Below are 12,498 nucleotides of genomic sequence, written 5' to 3'. Positions count from 1 at the left end.
TTCCGCTCAAAAAGAGTGCAGATATCTCGACTTTTGCCTTGTGGGAAAGCTTATGATTAATACAGCAGGACTGAGTTGGTTATGGTGATAAGCCAATGATCAATGTTATAGGCCTGATCTGTTTACTGTGAAAAGTTACGACAAAGACTGTAGGCCTGACATGTCTATTCTGAAAAGCACATGCTAAAGATAATAGGTATTGAAGAGTGGATTATTGGACCGTGTTAAAGCCTATTTTGTGAAATGGAATATCAAGGATTACTGTAGTAGGCAAGGTTTTGATAGTAATTATCTCCTTTGACATACCCTGGGGTTACAAGATCCGTACTGTGATAATCCATATTCTTTTGCCAACTGTAATTTTATGTATATTTTCAGTTTTATGACTGTACATAGGTTGGTTGCCTTTGGCGGAGATCTTGATGTATACAGTAGGTCTGGGTTGGTGATGGTGACATGACACTGATGAAGGTAACCGGCTTAATAGGTTAATTGGTGAAAGTTATGTGAATTGAAACAGGTCTGGTCAGTTGATTATGGAAAGTTACGACAAAGTAGTAGACCTGATCTATTTACTTTGAAAATCAAATCATGCGTTAAAACCAATAAGCCTTCAAGGGTGGATTCTTACTATGCTCGGTTAAAGGCTGTTAGCAGATATGGTCTTATATTGACTCTCAGACAATACAGTGGTAGGAAAGGGTTTTGGAGCTAATCACCAACCCTGACACACCCTGGATTTAGAAAACGTGTACTGTTAGAACCCTTGTTAGTTTCCTGTAGAGGAGCTGAGTGTTGTGTTGCCACATATATGTATAATGTACAATGTTGTAAAATGGTATGACTGTATGCCTGCTGTTTGCTTTATGGAAAAGCTTATGCTTAAAATAGCAGGCCTGAATTGGTTATGGTAGCAAGCCAATTTTACAGGATGTTGGCCTGATTAGTTCATTAGGAAAAGTTATCTCAAAAGATAAATGTCTGATGTGTGCACTGTGCACATTTATGACAAAGAAGTACACTGGGCTTATGTCTTAAGATAAGCATGTGTAAAGACAATAGGCCTGTAAGGGTGGCTCTTTAAACACTATTGACAGGTATTTTATTACATGGAATCTCACAACGTATCTTAGTTGGAATGGTCTGAGGTGTTGGTTATACCTTTGTTGTACCTTTGGGGTCGAAAGTGTGCACCCTGAAAATTGATAAGCTATAAACAATATACATACTCCTGTACACACACAGACGTTTTTTGTATCAGTCCTTTTTGACCATTTTAAGTGCCATTCACATTCTGCTTCTGCTTGTGATAGCATACAGCACTGGTCAGTGGGATAGCTCGCTTCAGCCACTGGCTCTATTGCCCTGTGAGTGATGGCATTTTGCCGGATCACATGGGCTTATCTGCCTGAAAATGAGTGTGTTTTACTATCATGGTTTAGAGGTGCCAGTCCCTTAGGTGTCCTATTTCTCTTTTTGGTTGCTTTTAAGTTTTTTATTTCTATTTTTTTTAGGTGTATAGAGAAGTCATCTTTGAATGGAATTGTGTATAGGATATAATCGCTTTACCACTCCACCACGGGGTACATATTGCTTCTAAAGATGGAGGCCGCTTTGGAACTTTAAAACAACAGTATACTAAGTTCAAAACCTATATAAGGTGGCCTCCTTTATTTATTTTTTATTGCAACCCTACACCCTGGACATTTGGGCAATAGCATGTTATGTTGTCTTTTTCCATGTTTCCTTTCTTTTGAAATGTTTTCCATGAGCTATTTAAACCTGAGTGTGTATTCAGTTGTAGATAGGTATATGGATGAATAAAAGAATGCTAAAATGAGTCCGTTCATGTATAAATAGATTTATGAGTGATACTGTGCAGGTAAGATGACTTATTCATTGCCCGAAATTACCAGTGACTAAAGACGCACTTTCAGTTATGAGGGCGACTTATTGGCTTTGCCAGTGCTTTCTGATTTATTATTATTATTTTTTTTTTGGTGTAGATCATCTTGCAAAGATTTGCCTAACGATAAATTGGCCTGTAGGGTAAAAATGGAAGATGTCTTGTCACACCCCGCGGGGCAGGCATCGGCTACAGGGCCTCAACGGTGGGTGTTAAGGGTGTCTGACACAGATATCCAGGGTCCCGTCCTATTATGGTTCTGCAACTGGGCCAAATACAATCCCCTTCCACACTGTTACTCAGGGTATCAGGGGCAGGCAGTGACCGGTATCTCAGGAAGATACTGTGGAGGTGCTCGAGCTCAGCACTCAACAATCAACCACCAGACACAATAATGTCAACATCCTGCTCAAAGCTTGTCTTTACAAGACCTAAATACTTCTACACAGATGTACTAAATACTATACAACCCCAATCGTCACACAGATAACTGTCCCTGATCAGGAGACGGCATTAATCAAACACAGGTGCAACATTGTGGCACACAGTCAAATGCAAACTGTCTCTTATTCCTACTTCCTGTGACATCGGCAGAGGTCTTAGCAAAGGTCGCAGCAGAATGGTGATGTGGCCCTGCCTGGACCGGGGACAGATGCAGCCTGGGTTTGCGCAAAGGTTGTCACGGCAGTAGAAGTTCTGATTAGACCGGAGGTAGGTGCAGCCCCTACTGGGCCTATGGCAATCACACAGTTGCATCTTTCATCCGGGCCAACAGCAACTTTGCAGTTTGAGCCCCGACTGGCCTTAAGGTGATCAAGGTTTTGCAGTTACTACAGGGAACCAGGATGAGAGACTAGAGGAGGAGGCACAGGGCACAATGTCCTCTTTAACCTGTTCCTGTCCCTGTACCACAGCCACTGAGGACACATTCAATCAATCAATCAGGGGGTTTATGTAGTGCACTACTCACCCGTGAGGGTCTCAAGGTGCTGGGGGGGGGGCAGCTCCGGATCAGTCGAAGAGCCAGGTCTTGAGGTCCTTCCTGAAGGTGTGCAGGGTTGGGGAGCGTCTGATGTTCACGGGGAGCTTGTTCCAGGTCTTGACTGCGATGTAGGAGAAGGCTGTCCCGCATGTTCTGTTTCTGCGGATGCGGGGGATCTCTGCCAGGGCGAGGTCGGCGGAGCGGAGGTTCCTCTTGGGTACGTGGAAGGCTACTCGCTCGTTGAGGTATTTGGGGCCGATGTTGAGGGATTTGTAGGCGTGGGTAAGGAGATTGAAAGTGACCCTTTTCTCGACGGGGAGCCAGTGGAGGTCTTGCAGGTGTTGGGTTATGTGTTCGTGACGCGGAGTTCCGTGGACGAGTCTGGCAGCGGCATTCTGGATGGTCTGGAGTCTGTGTAGTTCTGGATGGTCTGGAGTCTGTGTAGTTCTGGTGATTCCAGCTTATAGGGTGTTGCCGTAGTCCAGACTGCTGGTTATGAGTGCGTGGGTGACGGTCTTTCTGCAGTCGGGGGGATCCATTTGAAGGTCTTGCGGAGGATGCGCAGGCAGTTGAAGCTAGTGGAGGCGACGGCGTTGATCTGGCGGTTCATGGAGAGAAGAGTCGAGGATGATTCCGAGGTTTCGTGCGTGGTCAGTAGGAGTGGATGGATTCCTGAGGTCAGCTCCTTGTATGCATGCGTAGTGAAGTCTGGCTGCAAGGGTGCAGTGAGAAATGGTGTTGAAGGCTGCGGAGAGGTCTAGAAGGATGAGGGCCGCTGTGTGTCCCTGGTCAAGTAGCAGGCGGATGTCGTCAGTGGCGGCGAGGAGAGCGGTCTCGGTGCTGTGGTTGCTGTGGAATCCAGACTGGAAGGCGTCTAGGATGGAGTTCTCTTTGATGAAGGTGGTCAGCTGGGCGTTCACAAGACTCTTGGTGACTTTGGCTGCGAAAGGGAGGATAGAGATGGTCCAGTAGTTTTTCGGGTCAGTTGGGTTGGCCGTGGGGTTCTTGAAGAGAGGTTTTACCTCCGCCCGCTTCCAGTCATCTGGGAAGATGCCGGACATGAAGGAGGCATTGACAGTCCATCCAAGTTCGGGTGTGATGGTGGCGGTGGGCCTGTGGAATATGTGCGGTGGGCAAGGGTCCGTAGGGGCTCCTGAGTGGGTTTTCTGCAAGGTTGTGCTGATGTGTTAGATGGTAGCGGGGTTCCAGGTCATTATGGTTGGTTTGTTGGCAGCATTGGGGGGGGTGATGTCTGGCGTTGGTTCGTTGAAATTGTCGTAGAGGGCCTTGATCTTCAGGTGGAAGTATGAGCTGAGCTTGTCCCAGAGTTGCTGGGAAGGAGTGACGTCCGTGGCTTTAGCAGGGGGTTTTTGTGAACTGCTGTATAACATTGAACAGTTCCTTGGCATTGGGTGCGTTGGTCTGGAATTTGTCTCTTATGACGGTCTGTTTAGTGTCCGTTATGCACTGGTGGTAATCCTTCAGGGCGGTCCTGTGGTTGTTCCGTGGTTTTCTAGTTTTGCCATGTTTTCTCTAGTCGTCTGCAAGAGCGTCTGGCTTCTTGTAGTTCAGTGGTGAACCAGGTGGCACTCAGCAGGCATTGACTGGCGGAGTGTCGGAGGGGTGCAAGTTTGTCGGCGCAGCGGGAGATCCAGCTGTGAAGTTCTATGGCTGCAGAGTTGGTGTCTTTCGTGGCACTGGGGGGGTCTTGGAGGAGGGTAGTGATAAGGAGTTCCTCTGTGACCTTGCTCCAGTTTCTTTGTGGCGGTCGCGGGGCGGGCTTGGGTGTGGTGGTGGTGTTGAAGGTGAAATGGACGCAGTGGTGGTCCATCCAGAGAGGCTGGGTGGTGTGGCTGAACCGGATGTTTGATCCTCCTGCGAAGATGGGTCGAGGGTGTTTCCAGCTCTGTGCGTGGGCGTGTTGACCAGCTGCTTCAGTCCGAGGTTGGTGAGGAAAATAGTGGTGTCAGGGTCATCGCGGTTGTCGAGATGGAAGTTCAGATCTACGAGTAGAATGTAGTCCATGGATGTGATTGCGTGGGGTGCGGCGAGCTCGGCGATGGTGGTTGTGGACTGGGTGCGAGGTCCCGGCGGTCTATAGATGAGGGTGCCACGTAGCTTGGTCCTGGGGCTGGTCTGGATCTGGAAGTGGAGTTGGAGATGTTCTGTGTTGGAGTGGGGGTCACTCGTGCTGTATGTGGAGAGGCGGAGGGGGGTCTTGTGAGCGATGGCGAGTCCTCCTTTCTCTGGATCTTGTAGCTGTTGGGGAAAGCAGTGGCGATATTGGGGCCGGAGGTGGCGTTGGTCCAGGTTTCAGTGAAGAAGGCGACGTCGGGCGAGATGGTGTCAATCAGGTCTCAGATCTCTACGACTTGTCGGTGTAGGGAGCGCACGTTGAGGAGGATGCATGTCAGGGTGTTGGAGGTGCGTGCGTCAGTTGGGCCTCTCTTCTCCTGCAGGGATAGGCAGACTCCTTCTCTCTCTTAACAGGCTTCTAGGTTTTTCAAGGCAGATATGCAGCTCTTCCGGTAGAAAGTGCAGACTTCAGGTGATATCCCCTCATCCCTGGGAGACTGAGTGTCATGGGGACACCAACTCTGATTGCACAGTGGTCCTTTGAGCACTCTACAGAGCACTTCCTTCTCTGTTCATAAATGACTTGCAACTGGAATAAAGTGGTGCAGTTTGGGTCCCACATTTGTGCACAACTTGATAGGGGATGTAGAGCTACTGTCTCAAATTGTAGAAACTGTTCGTAGTGGGCCTTCTTCCAAGTGTCCTCCCCGTGCAGATCTCCAGATACAGCATTTGTGCAGAATGATGCTTCTCACAGTAGGTAGCAATCTGTCTCCAACCCGGAGCACCCAGGTTTTTGCACCTGTCTGTCATTAGCCCAACTGAGGACGTAATTAGGGAGAGACAAAAAGGCAACCCACACCTAGAACCTTCCTTACCACTCACAACACAAACTGCAGTCCCATCCTTTACCCTTACTATCCACCAAAAGGCACTGCCAAAGACAACTCCTGGTAACAAAAGGCCACATGAAATTTCTAAAGGTATCCCTACCTTTATCCTCCTCACTTCAGGGTCTGATTTATATCCCTCTAACTGTGGATGCATGCAATACACTTCCAACGTTTGATTCCTTTAAAAACAAGGTATGATACCCTCACTGCTTAAGGTGCTATACTCCGGACAGGACAGTAATCCACTACCCATAATAGGGGCATGCTTGGTATGTCCCTCTAGGTTACAGACTAGGGCAATGACCTTTCATAGCCTGTGACAGGCCTAGGAGAGGATACTGTGCACATACTTAGACTAGCATGACACCAGGGCCAAAAGAAAAGTCACAGTACCCGATATACATGCAGTTAGGCATTCGGGTGGGGGAACATGGCTGCATCCCATGCAGGGGACATTACTGTCCAGTATCTTAACAGGTCGGTGCTTGTGTCAGAGTGGCAGAGTTGGGAAAGTCAATCTCCTGACATGCGAAAGACTCTGTTACACCTTTTCTTGCCCATCTGCGGCAACAAATCCCCAGACATCAACCTCTCTGCCGTTGAATATGCTGTGACTATAGAGCTGGTCATTCCACAGCACTCTGTGGAGATCATGGAATTGATTATTTTCCTCCGGCTTGTTGGATTACCATTGACGTGAACTTATAAATTTCCTGAAAGCACTCCCTAGCCCTGTGCTTGTCGCATCCCCATGGAAAAACTGAGAATAGACTAGTGTCCTTCACTCTTATCGGTGACGCATTAGGCTTATTTAAGACGAAAGAGTCCTAGAAGTCAGACAACCCTGCCAGGGCAACTCTTATCTACAGGGAGAACTTATATACACATATACATATGTGTGTGTATGTGTTTGTGGACCCACACACAGTAGTTAATATTTCACAACACAAACTATCCCACTCCTTCCCGCTCAGCCAAGAGTCTCGGGGTGACTGTTAATAGCGACCTCACTATGAAATCCCAGATCGGATCAGTAACTTCCACCTGTTTCTTTCAACTATAAAAGATAAGGAAGATCAGTAGACTACTCACTAGGGAAGCACTAGTCCCGGTTGTCCTACCCATGGTGATATTAGACTTGGATGCCAAAATATAAGGAATTGGCATAGTCTACTATATCTCACTAAAAGACTGCAGCTGGTGCAGAACCAGGCAGCCAGGCTGATTTTTCAGCAACCCAGATGGGAACATGTCTCCCCTCTGATGGAAAAACGACATTGGCTTCCTATCCCACAAAGATGCACATTTAGTTGGCTGCCTTATCTTTAAGTCCTTGCATGGCACAAGCCCAAAACTCATCTCCAGCTTTGTTCAAAAGTACAACCCTCCCTGAAGCCTGCAATCGGCACATAAGAACCTCTTAACCATTCCTTCCTACAAACGTAAACAACTAGGTGGTTGCAGGTTTGCAGTACTGGCGCCCAGTTTCTGGAACACTCTTCCATTGGACATCAGAACCTGTACTAATTATCCGAGATTCAGAAGGCTTCTCAAGACCTGGCTATTTATCCAAGCATGCATCCAAATACTAAGCAAATTACCAAACACATAGGGCTTCGGCAAAATCCTAGGACAGCGCCAAGAAGCCAATCGGTGTACGTGCGCTTTATAAGACATTTTTAACATAACATAACATGAAAAATCAAACATTTGTTTTGTGTATCAGAATAATAGTAATTCTAATTATCTCAGGAGTCTTAATAAAAACCTAAAAGAACATTAAAGATGCCTAATGCTTTTTACATCATACATCCCTGCTTCCTATATTAGTTTAGCCTAGTTCCTACCTAACACCTGTGAATATTTGTGTATATTTTATTAGCTCCATGATTAGCTTATCGGAGCAGTTAGTAATCTCTCTAATATAAATAGGTCAATGTGCCAAGTCATGTATCCATCTGCGAATACCTCAATGCTGCCGGCCATCAGTCGGATGCCGGGGCTCTGGCATGCCCCTTGTCGGCAATCGTAGCCTTTGCCTGCTGCTCATTCCAAATCTTCACCACTCTTTATACTCGTCCCTACAATGATTATTTATGGAAAAAGGAGAAGCTGTGTTTAATGCAGCCTCTCATATCATCACTCTGTAACAGTAGACAATGGCTCTGTTACTGGAGCTACAGACAGCAGGCAAATGTTGTAGAGGCACACAGAATGCTAAGCTAATGTTTCTTTTCTGCTTTCCTTCCAAAAAGCAATCTGTGCAAGGCAGGATGACCTTGAAACTTTGTACTGCAACTTTCAGAAAACGATTAGCTCTGAAATACAGAAATCTGGTGTGCACAATAGGGAATGGAAACTTCTCCATTTTGTTTACACAAATAGCTTAAAAAAATAAGGTCTATAATCATATGGCGGTCTTGCACACACTTAGAATTTCATTCAGAAGCTTACATTTTCTAGGATTTAGGCATGCAACACATTTAAAGGGCTGCGTGGGTGCGCAGAGATGGTAGTCTTCCGACCACTGTATTAGGACCAGGGAGGTCAGGCCACCGTGGGACCACCACGCCGCAGTCTTGGTAACGTAGTATGCTTGTAGGGGCCGCTGCAGCCCCACCAAGCATATTACGAGTTTCTCAGCCCGTTATTCATTATGCCTCAATGTACGTCTTTAAGGATATAGGTATTTATTGACTTATTTAGTTAATAATTAACATTGAGGTATTCCAAAATATCACGCAGTAAGACGAAGAACCCTTCATTAATAACCATGCTCCTTTCATTGAAAGTGAATGAGCCAAAGTCCATTTTATTTAGGGCCGGACTGGCTACCGGGCGTTTTGGCATGCTGCCGAGCTGGGGTCTGATGTCACTGCAGTGGGGGCTAATTTCGTTGATGGAGACCTGCGTGTGCTTCGAAATAAAACAAAACTAATTTCGTTCAGCACACGCAGGTCCACATCAACAATATCAGCCCCCAACTCGACAGCATGGTAGCCAGTCAGGCCCTGATTTTATTCACATAGGCTCCTCCAAATAATAAAAACAGACATGTTTTAGCTATACCAAATCGAGGCCTCCTCAGGATCAAAGAAGAACAAGGCACATATTCCTGTTTAGCTCTATTCATGTCCTGCGTACCCTATTGTTATTAATCAGGACTGATTGCTCCTGTGTGTGTCAATCACGGTGTATGAGCGTCTTCCTCAACCCCTAAACAAAGTTATTTTATACCAGTGTTGTAAAAAGTTCTGTGACTTCCTGACATTGCGCCAGCCATGTGCTGCTCCAGGACAAAGAATGTCAGTAAAGTCAGGACGCTTGACTTTACTGACATTCTTTGTCCTGGAGCAGCAACTCCAGGAGTACAATCACATTATGCATGGTTTAAATCACAAGCCCAATGAAAAAAAAAATAAGGGGTGATACCCTGAAACCGATCCCAGGATGCTTGTTTCTGGTCCAGGGAGGACCTGGCTTGGCAGTTCGGGCTGGACTGTTCCCTTGAGGAATAGGGCCAAGAATGATTTGCATATGGCTGGGTCTAAATTGCGGTGGCAAAGTGAGTTAAAGAACAATATATTTAAACCAGATCTCTTGACTGGGGGTGAATGTTTGATTTGTTCCATATTCCGTGCATCAAGTGTCTGTCTTTTGATCCCAAGGTGAAAGGCATTCCTCTTGGTAACAACTACAAACATACTATTTTATGTTATGAATGGATCATATTGATGGGTATTTTATGCAAAACTGTTTTCCTTTTAAAACTGTGCAATATTTCTACCATAACATAATTATTTTAAATATTACATTTTTTTAGCATTTCTGTTTTTGTTAGTTCCCTTTTTTATATTTTTTGTTTGCAGCCCAAAATCATGAAGCCATTTTAACCGTCTTGGGCCTGATTTAGATTTTGATGAACGGGCTAATCCATTACAAACATGACAGATGTCCCGTCTGCCTTTTTTTACAGAGCATTATAATCTTACTACACGTGTAATAAGGCGGATGGATATTCGTAACCTTAGTGACGAAGATACCCTTCCGCCAAACTCTATTCAGGTCCCTGGTCTTTTAAATGTACTAGAGCACGGGGTACTGTTTGCTTTTTATTTAAGTTTTGTTGTGAACAAATATATCTACCTTTTAATTAAGTAGTTGTTCACTTATGCTCTGGGAATTGTGGGGCCTTCTTTTGTGTTAGGAAACAGGACCTGGGAAAATTATTGTTCCTTGTGGGATCTCGAGCTGTGACGTCAGAGCAGTGGGGAATAAATGTCATCTATGAGTGACTGGGGAAGCAGCTGCCAAATAAAATTAAACATTTTTTTTTCGTGGTGAGATAATTAAATACGTGACCCAAGCGTGCAGGAAAAACGAAAGGGAAAGAAAGTAACGCCATTAAAAACGGGCTTTTGTATTGTGTGTGACAGAGGGTTGAGTTAACGTCGGTAAAGTTAGAGACGAGGTCTTGTGTCACGACTAAGCAAGAGTTGCCTGTCACCGGATTCTGTGTCACAACAAACTTCCTCTCCTTGCAGTTGACGTTGCAGGATGACGGGGACCGTCTGAGCACAGATCCGGCGCGGCCTCGAAGCGCTCAGAAAGAGGAAGCAAGCGGACGGTTTTCGGAAGCGGCCTCCTCTCTAGCGCAGCTTCGGGTTCCGGATTTAGCATTGAGAAGTTCACAAACAGGAAGTGAAGGGCACACTACAAGACAGCGTGACACCGCCATCAACCGCTGCTGCTGGGCTCCCGGGGAGCGGTAAGTCCATTTGTCATACGATTTGTGAAATGACAGGCAAACTCCGTGCATTTTTTTTGTTTATGTCTGAGTTTATTTTGAATAAAAAGCAGGTGAGTTTCTCCCTTACATTTCCACGGGTACCGCCCTTTTTGAAAGCTGTTTACAGTAGGAAATTAGCAGAGTTCGTTAGACCCATTACACATTTATATAGGATTATTTATGGCTTCTTGGTGTCTTGCAGTGCATAGGCTGCGCCCTAGGGGCTCAGCGGAAGAGACATGGAGAACAGATTTGCTAGAATGGGCTCAGGCAGAGAGGGGACGAATGAAAGCATCTCTGTGGTCCGGCCTGAAGGCATCAATAGCTGACCCTTGAGACGAAAGGTGAAGAGGCGTCTTAATGGCCCCGCTGCGTTCGGGTCAGGTGCATGGCCATGTAAAGAGGGCAAAGGTCTCCCGCCAAATGCCTCTTCCTCGGAATCCCTCACTACCACCCTGGAAAGGGCTCCCCATCTCTCCATAGCCCCTCTCTCACAAACATTTCATTCATTGTGAGCGCTGGTAAAGGCTGGCTTTACAAAAGGACTTCACTATCAACATAAAATACAGATCAGGTCTTTGCAACAGGCATATAAACCCTCTGTGCTACCTTATGGAGCCAAAACTGTCACTAGACAAAACTCTGATCTCTCTCTCTCTAGCGGGAACATTATTCACAAGAGTTATCTTGACATTTTGTTGCTGCCTGAAAGCTGGAGGCTGAAGGAACTCTGCACCAGGTGCTCTTAAATTGTAAGTTATTGCTAAACACTGGCCCTGCCCTGGACAATGACACCCTCCAGGTCAGCGTCCAATATGGCCACACCGCCCTAAAGCTGGCCCTGGTAAGATAAATTGTGTGGAAAACCGTTAACATTTTTTTGCTGGAGTAGGTGCCATAGACCGCAGATGAGCATGCGTCCGGTACCCCGTGTACCACATGCGGAGTACCGGACAGATGCTCGTTTTCAGTCCATGGCACCTACTCTAGTGCCACTTCGGGGTGGATGGACCCCTTCTCTGACATGCAACATAATTTCAGTTGGATGTCTTGAGAATCTACCGAATGTTGTTCCTCTAATGCCTTTGGACAGTACCACTTGCCACATCGTCTGTTTTTATTGGAGGTCGACTATTTATTGATCCACACTGACATGTATTTTGGAGGATGACCGTTGTTCGTGTATGAAAGTGGTCTGATGAAATGAGCTTTGAATACAACTTTGCCCTGTTGAAGTCCATTGCTATGTACGAAACGCGTTGGCTGTTTATGCTGTAAAATTGGCGACATACAAGTATACAAGAACCAGAAAAATAGAAAAGCATTGCATATACATTGTAACTCTATTTGGAAATGTGTTTATATTGTCATCACTTGTGGTGCACCTTTACTGTGTTTTAATTTGCAATGTCCTTGCTGTAGGGCTGCATCTTGGCAGCAGGTGCTGATATTGTGTGCACACATAGACTGGAATTTTTCACTAGAATATGTTCAGGGACACAGGATAGGTGTGGTGATCTGGAAACCACTACATTTTTTGTGTTTTTTTACTGTTTTATCATGTGTATACAAATAATACAATTGAAGGATACATTGTATCTTAACACCATAATTCGTTACTCCGTAAATAAATATATTTGTCTTCAGTTTGACATTTTTCTTTTTTCCGCCACGTTTTAACAACCTGTAATATATATTTGCGCATCATTGATCTATTTCGATTCAAAGATTACACATTTTATATTTTCTTACTTGACTGCTAATCTTTTCTGTTCTTTACTGGAGCCATATAGGTGCTCCAAAGTTGGAGTTAAGTTGTTTGTAAAAAAAACAAAAAAAATTTGACATTCGT

The 12,498-nt window shown here is 45.5% G+C and overlaps 1 protein-coding gene across 2 annotated transcripts in view; it reads left to right on the top strand.

The window, feature by feature from the left end:
* Positions 1-12,498, top strand: part of RASSF2 (Ras association domain family member 2) — a 272,671-nt gene that overhangs the window by 168,222 nt on the left and 91,951 nt on the right. Inside the window, exon 2 of one of the 2 annotated variants that reach the window (XM_078666637.1) lies at positions 10,402-10,625. The exons of the other annotated variant lie outside the window; for it this stretch is intronic. The gene's annotated coding sequence lies outside the window, so the exon portion shown is untranslated. The remainder of the gene's footprint in view (positions 1-10,401; positions 10,626-12,498) is intronic. 2 annotated transcript variants of the gene reach the window in all.

Source organism: Lissotriton helveticus, chromosome 11 (genome assembly GCF_964261635.1).
Source record: "Lissotriton helveticus chromosome 11, aLisHel1.1, whole genome shotgun sequence".
NCBI classification, from domain to species: Eukaryota; Metazoa; Chordata; class Amphibia; order Caudata; family Salamandridae; genus Lissotriton; species Lissotriton helveticus.
Note: the sequence above shows the minus strand (reverse complement) of the source record. Positions and strands in the feature narration are given on the sequence as shown.